Raw genomic sequence first — 9,560 nt, 5'->3', positions numbered from 1 at the left:
AATAACATATGTGCGTATGTTAACCCATACTTGATAATCTAGTATGTATAAAATATTGTTATTTCTTTGATCTTGAGGCTTGTAATGTATCTAAATTGTAATGTCCCGAAAATCGGAAAGTTCACGTGTGCCACATGAATGCAAATTATTAAATTTATTTGGTATTTTATTAAATTCTTTTAAAGCATAAAATGCATGTTTATTTTATTAATTTGTGTTTAATTATTTTTATGCATTTTATGCATATTTATTAAATGGTAGGATTTAATTCATGAAATTTTAAAGGTTCATGCATTAAAGATTTTTAAGTTTCATTTCGTGTTCGAACGAGGAACGAAGACCGGAGAATTTTCAAGAAAATTATTTTTATTACATGATTTATTTTTTTAATTTAATATAAGATGTTTTATAGGTATTTTTTAGGAAATGGGATTTATTGGTATTTTTACCCGTATGATTTTAATTTTTAACGGTACGTAAATTTTATCGAGTCGGGGGATTTTTTGAGGGTTCGGCTAATATTTCCAAAAACTTTCCAACACGAAATATTTTTCGAAAATGTGTTTGATTTAATGGGTCTATTTTTAAGCTTATTGGACTTAAATATCTTTTTAAACTCTTAAATGACAATTAGGTCCCATTATGTATTAATTAACTATTTACTAAATGCCTGACCCACTAAACCTAAACCTATACGCACCAGCCGACAACCCCTCTCCCCTTCTTTATTTTTACGTGGGTTTCAGCACCTCCATGGATGCACCTCTCGGCCAAGCTCCTTTCTTCAAGAGAAAATCCTCCCGGCGTCTCCCTCGTCTCATCATCAAGGCACTCTCGTATCCCTCATTTTCTCTCATACACGCCATAGTATACTGCAAATTATGTGTGTGTTCGAAAATTTAAGGATCCTCCTTGTGGTTGTGTTTTTGTTACAATTTTGTCATGAAACTTTCATGGTTTTGAAGTTTGTTCACGTTTTCAGTATTTTTGTGCAAGGGCTGTTAATTTTGTGATGTGAGGGGGCTGTGCAGGTCGTGGATGTTGATGTCTAGGTGCTGAAGTGTCGAGGTTGTCAAGCTCGATCGGGAAATGCTCGGGTCTAGCGGGGTTATACGTTTGAGGGATAGATCGAGGTGTTTGGGTGGTTAGCCGAGCATGGCTCGACCCCATCCAAGGAGCCGACCCTTGTGGGTCTGTGACAGGGCTGGGTGAAGGCTGGAAGTTGCTGGTATTGACCCTTAAGTGGTTCGACGGGGTTAGTGCACGGTTGGACGCGGGCGGTTCGAAGGTGGAGTGGTTTGAGTTGTGGGCACGTTCGTGAGTTTGGGGGCTTAGGGCATGCTTGGGTCGGTCCAAGGGGAGGTCCGTGAGCTGGTCTTGGTTCTAGGATGGTTTAGTTCAAGGCTGGTCCAGCCCGGAGTCGAGCTAGGAAGGAAATAATCTAGCCTTGTTGGGTTAGTGTTGGAAGCAAGTGTGCTGGAAATTTCCAGCAACATTTGAGTTTGTTTCCATGGGTCATTAGTGATCTGGAACGGAGGATTTAGTGGCCGGTCAAGTGGGTTTAAGTCACGATTTAAGTTTGGAAAGTTTTGGTTAAGTTTCGAGTTGATTCGGGTTAAAAATCGGGACTCCGGTCCAAGATTTTAAAACAATTCGGTTAAATTATGAAATTGGCTCGAGTTTATGTCTAAGAATGCTTTTAAATATGTTTTGGGACATTTTTAGGAGTTTGGTAAGTTTCGGATCAAAATAATTAGTTTTGGATTTATCCGAGATTTAATCGTCCCACGAAACGTTAATTAAAGGATTAATGGAAACGTGTAGATTTAAGCTTAATAAAAATATGAGAAATTATATTTAAACTCAAATAATTATTAGAAGTCTAAGTTTTTAATTTGGGAATTTTATGCTAAAGTTTGGTTTAATTCGGGATTAAAACGCAGTAATATGTTATAGTTAAAGATTAATTTAAAAGTCCTCGATTTAAGCCAAATAAAAATATGGGAAAATTCATGTAGGCTTAAATAATTATTTGGGACATATTAGAGTCAAAGAAATTAAGAAAATGTCAAAAACGTTAAATTAGAGGTCCAGGGGTTAAACGATAATTTGTGGGTTCGAGGTGCAAAATGGTCATTTTGCACTTGGCGTGAGACATTGGTCTTGGCAGCGCCCTGAGCACAAATTTATGATATTTTAAATGTTCATGCATCATGATCACGATTTTAAGATTTTATGAAGATATACGTCGCATGCCTGGATTTAAGAAAAATTGCATTTATTCAAGATTTTTATAAGTGATGAAAATGATAATGTTTTGAATGATGGGAATTAGTTGTGGCTATCGAAGTATATGTAAATGGTTAAGACGTATATGTAAATGCTGATGATGAGGCCTATGCACAGTGGATGGGTGATCCTGTCACTGATGTCCGACGGCCGCCAGGTACCGCGGTTCTATGTATGATGGATCCATCGTAAATGATTATGTACGATAGTCACCTCTAATGAACTGAATTCACCAATGATAAATGATGAACGATGAATGATGAACGATAAATGAACGATAAATGATGAACGATGAATGATGAACGATAAATGAACGATGAATGATGAACGATAAATGATAAACGATGAATGATGAATGATGAGCTGTTTTGACACGTCATGATTTTACACGACACGTTTATGTTACGTTTTTAAAGTTCATGAAAGGTATGTTGAGTATGGTATTTTTCACTGCTGTTTGCTATGTATATGTATTTGCTATTAACGGTGCAGGTGTGTTGAGTCTTTAGACTCACTAGACGTGTGTGATGCAGGTGAGCTTCATGATGAGGAGACTTGAGGTGCCGAACTCTGAGTAGGCAGGCCTGGTGCGGTGACATGACCCGAGGACCACATTTTTTCCGCATTATGATTTATGAAATTGAGAGGAGATGAACATTTTCTTACGATGATGAATTTAAGATTTTTACTCGTTTATGTTTACGTATGATTTTGAATGAGTTTGATTATTTTAAACTACGCTATTTTTATTGTCAAATATTTAATATCATTTTTTTTAAATGTTATATTTTTCTGTGCAGCGCAGCATGCAAAACGTTTAAATGTTATTTTGAAAATGCGAGCTTTTATTTTTTAAAAAAAAAACGTCTAGTAGAATTTTAAAAATGAGAGAGACGTTACAGTTGGTATCAGAGCAAGGGTCCTGTATAGGGTTGTGCCACCGCCAGCTTTTGCCGCTCAGTCTTCAAGCCTCAAGTCTGTAAACTTCTATGGTTTAAATGTTTTAAATGATTTGCTCTTATCACCTGCATGTTAACATGATTTACGCTTTATGACGATCTACGGTATATGTTTAACTGCTTTATGATTTAAGGATTTACTGTTTTAAAAAAAAAGTCAGATTAAATTGCATGTTGGTTACGTTTGGAATTGGACATGTCTAAGAATTTGAATATTGGGATTTATGAGAGGTTGAAAATGATTTGATTATATTAATTTTTGGGTTAGTAGTACTGATGTTCTACTTATGGGCCATAAGTTAATCTTGAAAATTATGAAAGCTTTTGGGACTTGTAGAATTTCTAAGAAATTACTGATGGTTTGTGGTTGCTAGGTAAGTTAATTTTGAGGACTCGACGTAAGGAATAATGATTCGAAAACTACGACGATTTTTGAAAGTATAAAATTGTAGAAATTATTTAGGATGCATGCTCTACCTAGTGGGATTTAAGGGTTGAATGGCATGAATTGAGAATTTTAAGGACCTAACTATACTAACCAATAATTTGAGGACCTAAGTGTAAAAAATAAAATTCTAAGGGACTATTTTCGAAATTACCAAACTTTTGGATTAAATTATGAGTTTCGAGAATTTTAAGATTTAATGAGGATAAAATCGAAAATCTTATGAGGACAAAAATGCAAATTTCAAAGAGTGTAGGGCCAAAATTGTAATTTTCGAGAACTTTAAGGGCCAAATTGCAAATTTCGAAAATTTTGAGGATTAAATTCAAACTTTGAGGAAGACTGGGTCAAATCAGTAATTATTCGAGGTTATGGGAATTGATTTTGGGTTTAATAAGCTTAAAATTTTTGAACTTCGTTTTACGAGGAACATATAAAATGGAATTAGGAACGCCGAGAACTTATGAGTAATGGTGGAATTCTCGAAAGTTGGGACAAATTGGGTAATATTTGAGGAAAGTAAGAACTAATTTTGCAATTTTAAGAAATTTTGGGGATTAATTTAGCAGTAAGTGAGAATTGAATAAATTAAATGACAAGACTTTTTGATGATTTAGGTTTGAAGGGACATTTAGAAGATTGAAACAATTGGATTATAATGTTATAAGGAATGGTAATCAAGGGCATTGTAGGATGAATCGATATTAGACTTGAAATCTAAGTGTTAATGGAACAATGCTGTGAAGAATTAAGAATTTAGAGTGATGACAATATAGGGTGAAGTTGATCGGTTAGCTAAGTTATAAGAGTAGACTTTGAGTTAGCAGAATTTATGTTTGTTGTGTCATAAGCTTTAGTCATGATCTTAATAGTTAGGACTATACCTTTGTTGGAATTTGATTTTTCTAGAAAGTTTGGTATGATTGATGGTTATGTTACTCGATAGACGCATGTAAGAATTCAGGTAGACACCTTGTCTTGAGAAATTTTTGGTAAGTCATTAAGAAACTTGGGAATAAGTGAATATGTGTGTTGGAATTATACCATCTAATACTACTTGAGTTGAGTAAACTTGAATTTAAAGTTTATGAGAAAGTGTTCATACGGAAATTTTGGATGAAATAAAAACAAAAGGGAATTAGTTGTGTTCAACATAAGTTATCAATGAATGAATATTAAGATTTTTATCGAGTAAGAAATCTAAAATCTTGATATGGGGATTCTAGAACTCTATGGGTTATAAGTGAAGTTGATTTACTAAAGTTAATCTAATGCTACCATGAGATAACTTATTAAGTTTTATACGTTAATATTAATTAAGCATTAGGGATACGTAAGAATGCGACATTCGTTTCAAGGAAAAAAGTCTAAGAGTCTTAGGCCTCAACTATATTGTAATTGGGAAGAGAATAATTTAAGCATGCAACTGATGCGAGAGTGGTTTTACTAATTAGATAGAAGATCATTATTGTATAATTGGATTTTATGGATTAACGATTATTCAAGGTTTAAGATTTGCAACAATTTTACATCCGGGATGTACTTGTAAATAGTAAGTTACATAAGTTTGGTGCCGTAAGATAAAGATTCGATTCTAGAATCTTAGGCTAATATTATTATGGGGTTGAGATAAGATTTAATTTTTAAGTCTATTATCGAGGATAAGAATCGATCAGTAAATTTTGGTGCTAAGGATTCTTAGGGTGAACTGCATAAATATAAATGTAATAGATCAATGAACATCCTGGGTATAGTATAAAAAAGTAAGACGCAATAAAATTCGGACTGCCATTTCTAATATTGGGAAGTTTAAGAAAAGTTGAAATTTGAGGTTATAGAAAAATGAAACTAGGTTACCATGGGTAGTTATAAGTTGAGTTTCACAAACGAGGATTTTCACAGGCAAAATAATTAGGATCGAGGAGACATAAAGACATCTTAAGATTTATTATTTTATCAGAGTAGCGCCGCGGAAGCATGGACCATTGGGATACTAAAACTAAGTCTAAACTTTGTGATTATCAAGGATAAGCGAATTTCGGGAACGAAATTCAATTTAAGGGGGGAGATTCTAATGTCCCGAAAATCGGAAAGTCCACGTGTACCACATGCATGCAAATTATTAAATTTCTTTGGTATTTTATTAAATTCTTTTAAAGCATAAAATGCATGTTTATTTTATTAATTTGTGTTTAATTATTTTTATGCATTTTATGCATATTTATTAAATGGTAGGATTTAATTCATGAAATTTTAAAGGTTCATGCATTAAAGATTTTTAAGTTTCATTTCGTGTTCGAACGAGGAACGAAGACCGGAGAATTTTCAAGAAAATTATTTTTATTACATGATTTATTTTTTTAATTTAATATAAGATGTTTTATAGGTATTTTTTAGGAAATGGGATTTATTGGTATTTTTACCCGTATGATTTTAATTTTTAACGGTACGTAAATTTTATCGAGTCGGGGGATTTTTTGAGGGTTCGGCTAATATTTCCAAAAACTTTCCAACACGAAATATTTTTCGAAAATGTGTTTGATTTAATGGGTCTATTTTTAAGCTTATTGGACTTAAATATCTTTTTAAACTCTTAAATGACAATTAGGTCCCATTATGTATTAATTAACTATTTACTAAATGCCTGACCCACTAAACCTAAACCTATACGCACCAGCCGACAACCCCTCTCCCCTTCTTTATTTTTACGTGGGTTTCAGCACCTCCATGGATGCACCTCTCGGCCAAGCTCCTTTCTTCAAGAGAAAATCCTCCCGGCGTCTCCCTCGTCTCATCATCAAGGCACTCTCGTATCCCTCATTTTCTCTCATACACGCCATAGTATACTGCAAATTATGTGTGTGTTCGAAAATTTAAGGATCCTCCTTGTGGTTGTGTTTTTGTTACAATTTTGTCATGAAACTTTCATGGTTTTGAAGTTTGTTCACGTTTTCAGTATTTTTGTGCAAGGGCTGTTAATTTTGTGATGTGAGGGGGCTGTGCAGGTCGTGGATGTTGATGTCTAGGTGCTGAAGTGTCGAGGTTGTCAAGCTCGATCGGGAAATGCTCGGGTCTAGCGGGGTTATACGTTTGAGGGATAGATCGAGGTGTTTGGGTGGTTAGCCGAGCATGGCTCGACCCCATCCAAGGAGCCGACCCTTGTGGGTCTGTGACAGGGCTGGGTGAAGGCTGGAAGTTGCTGGTATTGACCCTTAAGTGGTTCGACGGGGTTAGTGCACGGTTGGACGCGGGCGGTTCGAAGGTGGAGTGGTTTGAGTTGTGGGCACGTTCGTGAGTTTGGGGGCTTAGGGCATGCTTGGGTCGGTCCAAGGGGAGGTCCGTGAGCTGGTCTTGGTTCTAGGATGGTTTAGTTCAAGGCTGGTCCAGCCCGGAGTCGAGCTAGGAAGGAAATAATCTAGCCTTGTTGGGTTAGTGTTGGAAGCAAGTGTGCTGGAAATTTCCAGCAACATTTGAGTTTGTTTCCATGGGTCATTAGTGATCTGGAACGGAGGATTTAGTGGCCGGTCAAGTGGGTTTAAGTCACGATTTAAGTTTGGAAAGTTTTGGTTAAGTTTCGAGTTGATTCGGGTTAAAAATCGGGACTCCGGTCCAAGATTTTAAAACAATTCGGTTAAATTATGAAATTGGCTCGAGTTTATGTCTAAGAATGCTTTTAAATATGTTTTGGGACATTTTTAGGAGTTTGGTAAGTTTCGGATCAAAATAATTAGTTTTGGATTTATCCGAGATTTAATCGTCCCACGAAACGTTAATTAAAGGATTAATGGAAACGTGTAGATTTAAGCTTAATAAAAATATGAGAAATTATATTTAAACTCAAATAATTATTAGAAGTCTAAGTTTTTAATTTGGGAATTTTATGCTAAGTTTGGTTTAATTCGGGATTAAAACGCAGTAATATGTTATAGTTAAAGATTAATTTAAAGTCCTCGATTTAAGCCAAATAAAAATATGGGAAAATTCATGTAGGCTTAAATAATTATTTGGGACATATTAGAGTCAATGAAATTAAGAAAATGTCAAAAACGTTAAATTAGAGGTCCAGGGGTTTAAACGATAATTTGTGGGTTCGAGGTGCAAAATGGTCATTTTGCACTTGGCGTGAGACATTGGTCTTGGCAGCGCCCTGAGCACAAATTTATGATATTTTAAATGTTCATGCATCATGATCACGATTTTAAGATTTTATGAAGATATACGTCGCATGCCTGGATTTAAGAAAAATTGCATTTATTCAAGATTTTTATAAGTGATGAAAATGATAATGTTTTGAATGATGGGAATTAGTTGTGGCTATCGAAGTATATGTAAATGGTTAAGACGTTAATGTAAATGCTGATGATGAGGCCTAGGCACAATGGATGGGTGATCCTGTCACTGATGTCCGACGGTCGCCGGGTACCACGGTTCTATGTATGATGGATCCATCGTAATTGATTATGTACGATAGTCACCTCTAATGAACTGAATTCACCAATGATAAATGATGAACGATCAATGATGGACGATAAATGAATGATGAATGATGAACGATGAATGATGAACGATGAACGATAAGTGATAAACGATGAATGATGAATGATGATTAATGATGAGCTGTTTTGACACGTCATGATTTTACACGACACGTTTATGTTACGTTTTTAAAGTTCATGAAAGGTATGTTGAGTATGATATTTTTCACTGCTGTGTGCTATGTATATGTATTTGCTATTAATGGTGCAGGTGTGTTGAGTCTTTAGACTCACTAGGCGTGTGTGATGCAGGTGAGCTTCATGATGAGGAGACTTGAGGTGCCGAACTCTGAGTAGGCAGGCCTGATGTGGTGACATGACCCGAGGACCACATGTTTTCCGCATTATGATTTATGAAATCGAGAGGAGATGAACATTTTCTTACGATGATGAATTTAAGATTTTTACTCGTTTATGTTTACGTATGATTTTGAATGAGTTTGATTATTTTAAACTGCACTATTTTTATTGTCAAATATTTTATATCATCTTTTTTAAATGTTATATTTTTCTGTACAGCGCAGCATGCAAAACGTTTAAATGTTATTTCGAAAATGCGAGCTTTAATTTTATTTTTTTTAAAAAAAATGTCTTGTAGAATTTTAAAATGAGCGAGACGTTACATAAATAATTCAACAACAATTATCAGATCATTGTCACCGTATCATCACAATCATAGCATGCTCAATATACAATATCAAATAGCTCAACAACAATTAATTCAACAAAAATATAAAAATCAATTATAAATTTTCATCCTTCAACAATTAATATTCTGGTGTATCTAGTGAACAATGCTAACATAAAATACACTCAAATAAATTAACTTCAATTAATAGCCTATATAAAACATCTGCTAAACTACAAAAGTCTTCATATCAACGTATAGTCTATACTTCGTAGACTCTGAATATATAACTTGATTTAACAACCACCAACAAGCAACACACCAATTTCAATTTAATGATTAAATTCTTTGTTATAATAAATTAAAATAATTCCAAATAACACAACTACAATATTATATTTTTCGTTAAAATAATATACTATCCAACAATCTTGTATTTTAGTATAATTTAACAATTTATAGAATTTATTCCTAAAATTAAATAATTTCGAACACAGCTGGAAATATAAAATTTGTAGGTCAAATCGAAGATTTCGTGTCAACGATCTTCGAATTGAAGTCGATTCATCGATTGATTGAATAAATCGCAAAATCGAAAAGAAAATTGAAACTCTATTCTTTCTCTCGCTTTCTCTTCTCTGTCTCGTAACCCTATGTCTAAATGTCGTGTGAGTTGGTGGAATTCAAGACTCAACTTTTTTATT

At 34.3% G+C, this 9,560-nt stretch overlaps 1 long non-coding RNA gene across 1 annotated transcript; it reads left to right on the top strand.

The window, feature by feature from the left end:
• Nucleotides 1-266: 266 nt before the first annotated feature.
• LOC142543252 (uncharacterized) lies at nt 267-8,734 on the top strand. Its single transcript, XR_012819715.1, has 2 exons — nt 267-6,495; nt 8,481-8,734. It is a non-coding gene; the product is annotated as an uncharacterized LOC142543252 (long non-coding RNA).
• Nucleotides 8,735-9,560: the final 826 nt, after the last annotated feature.

This window comes from Primulina tabacum, chromosome 4 (assembly GCF_025594145.1).
Source record: "Primulina tabacum isolate GXHZ01 chromosome 4, ASM2559414v2, whole genome shotgun sequence".
Lineage (NCBI taxonomy): Eukaryota > Viridiplantae > Streptophyta > Magnoliopsida > Lamiales > Gesneriaceae > Primulina > Primulina tabacum.
This window is presented reverse-complemented; position numbering and strand designations above follow the sequence as displayed.